Here is a 2,835-nt window from a genome sequence, read left to right as displayed (position 1 = left end):
GCTAATTTATGGGCTACAGTCCTCTTTTTCTTCCTAGACAGATGAATCCCATCTGATTTTGAGAGACTGGGTACCATGGAGTTTGCCCCATGGTCAAAGAACCCAAAATTTTGACGGTGGCAATAATCCTTTAGCCATCTGTTTAGGAGTTGGGCTTTTTCACTCCTCTCTTTATTTAACTCCTCATCTCCTCGTCTATTTCTTGCACAGGGTCCCCCTTGACCCCCACAGTGCCCAACGATCGATTGTGTTGCTTCTAAGGTCCTGAGTACCCATCCTGATGGAATGGAGCCAAAGATCTGGAGGGGTGGAAGAAGCCTGTGAAAATGGGAACATAATACCTATCTGTGAAAGGAGGGGGGATAGTCAGAAGATATATAAATTAGGTGCGAGTGCAAACTTTCGCTTTTACTTTAGTAAACTGTCTTATCTCAACCTACGAGTCCTTTTTCCGTCTTATTCTCTCTCCCCCGTCCGGCTGAGAAGGGGAGTGATAGAGCAGCTTGGTGGGCACCTGGTGTCCAGCCAAGGCCAACCCACTACAATACCTTTCCCCCTGGCCTCTATCACTGGTCACCAGACAGAAGAGATCAGTGTCTGCCCTTCCACTTCCTCTCATGAGGTTGTTGAAGATCACAATGAGGTCTTCCCTCAGTCTCCTCTAGGCTGAACAAACTGAGTGATCTCAGCCACTCCTCATACAGCTCCCCCTCTAGACCCTTCACCGACTTTCACAGCCCTTCTTTGGACACTCTTTAATAGCTTTATATCTTTCTTATATAGTGGCACCCAAAACTACACACAGGACTTGAGGTGAGGCCACACCAGTGCAGAGTGGAGAAGGATGATCACCTCCTTCGACTGGCTGGCGATGATGTGCCTGATGCACCCCAAGATACGATTGGCCCTTTTGGCTGCCAGGGCACACTGCTGACTCATATTCAACTTGCCATTGACCGGGGCCCCCAGGTCTCTTTCCACACTGCTGCTTTCCAGCCTCTTGTTCCCCAGTCTGTACATACATCCAGGGTTGGCCTGTTTGAGCTGCAGAATCTGTCACTTTCCCTTGTTAAACTTGATACGGTTGGTGATTGCCCAGCCCTTTAACTTGTCAAGAGGCCTCTCTGCCTTTGAGGGAGTCAACAGTTCTTCCCAGTTTAGTGTTGTCAGCAAACTTAGTATACCTTCAAACCCTACATCCAAATATTTTATGAAGCACTGGCAGTAAAATGGAGCCCTGTGGAACCCTACTGGTGACTGGTCACCAGCCTGATGTAACCCCATTTGCTATAACCTTTTTTGCCTGACCGTCCTAGTTAGAGCAGCCGGGAGCAGTTCATCACGGCGTGGGTGTAACCCAAACTGTGCATTCTACACCCTCTATGTCATTTCCCAGGAACTCTTAACAGCAGACCATTTGCAGCAGCTGCCCAGAGCACACCTGACCCCTCAGGCTATAAGCTGGGTATTAAGAAACCTGTGAGATAGGAGGATGTTCCTGTCCTCACACCAATGACTCAGGTGTCATAACTCCCCTTCGGGGAGTCATTAGCACCTCCACACCCAGCCTGAGGGGTCATGCCTGCTAATGGGCCACCAAGGATTCCAAAAATATCTCACGACTCACAATCAGCCATTGTGGAACTCCCCGCCCTGGGGGAGGTACTGGGCATTCCCACCTGAACCTGAGTGTATATAATTTTGGGGTCTTGGGACTTCTGGCAGAGGAGGACCAGAACCTCCACCGGACTGCGACCACCTCTCTCGACCAGACTGAGACCATCACTCTCATCAATAGGTTTTCCTTTCCGATGGCACCAACCTTAGAGCCTCTTCTTTTCAATATTCTTCCCTGCTACTGGAAGGATCGAGGAAAACACTACCTGTGCTCCTGATCCTTCAACCAATCATCTCAAGGCCCCAGAATCCCTTTTGATTGCCCTCAGACCTCTCTTTGCTCTCTCGTTGCTGCCAACATGAAGAACCAATAGTGGATAATAACCAGAGGCCATACTAGACTTGAGAGTTTTCTAGTAATGTCCCTTACCTGGGAGCCAGGGAGGCAGTAGACTTCCCTGTGGGATGGGTCCAGTCTCCATACCGGAGTCTCCCTTCCCCTTAGAAGGGGAAGTCACCTACGACCACTACCCTTCTTTTTTCTTAACAGAGGCAGTGGAGAGGTAGGCTATCTTGCCCTAGGTGACCCCTCCATCCCAGAAGGACCTTTGTCCACCTCATCAGTTGCCTCTCCTTCCAATTCCTATTTCAAATCTATTTGCCAACTGTAAGTTTTCAGGTGGAGTAGAAGCCTTCCTCCTAGTACAGGCAGTGACCAACTTCCAACCTTCACATTCAACAGACATTTGAGTTAGCACTTGATATGGTTCTGAGTCCACGTGTCTCCACTTCAATGGGGGTTTGAGACTCCTGAGACTGTAGGGTCTCTGAAAATAACCTGGCAGTCTCTCGCTCCTTCTCATAAATGTTGCACAGCCTGCTCACTTCCTCCTGTAACTCCATCACCTGGTGACACAGCCCATCAACAACACACCTTCTGCAAAAGGAGTGATTGTCAGCCCCAGCCTCACGGAGAGGCATCACGCACTCCTGGCGACCTAAGACCTGGAAAGCTACATCTACCGTCAAAAGGTCTGTCTGGCTGGAGGTTTCTGACATGGCTGGTGCAGTGACTCCATCAGCTACCAGGGAATGAGCTTTGCAGCACGTCACAACCATACCTGAGGGAGCCTACACTAGTAAGACTGGGGATGAAGGGACCTCTTTGTGCCTGGTCGTGCCAACTACTGTGTCTGTTCACTGCCAGATGGTCACAGA

The sequence above is a fragment of the Empidonax traillii genome, unplaced genomic scaffold (assembly GCF_003031625.1).
Source record: "Empidonax traillii isolate 1590-97213 ecotype Southwest subspecies unplaced genomic scaffold, ASM303162v1 scaffold1009:size532339, whole genome shotgun sequence".
Lineage (NCBI taxonomy): Eukaryota > Metazoa > Chordata > Aves > Passeriformes > Tyrannidae > Empidonax > Empidonax traillii.
This window is presented reverse-complemented; position numbering follows the sequence as displayed.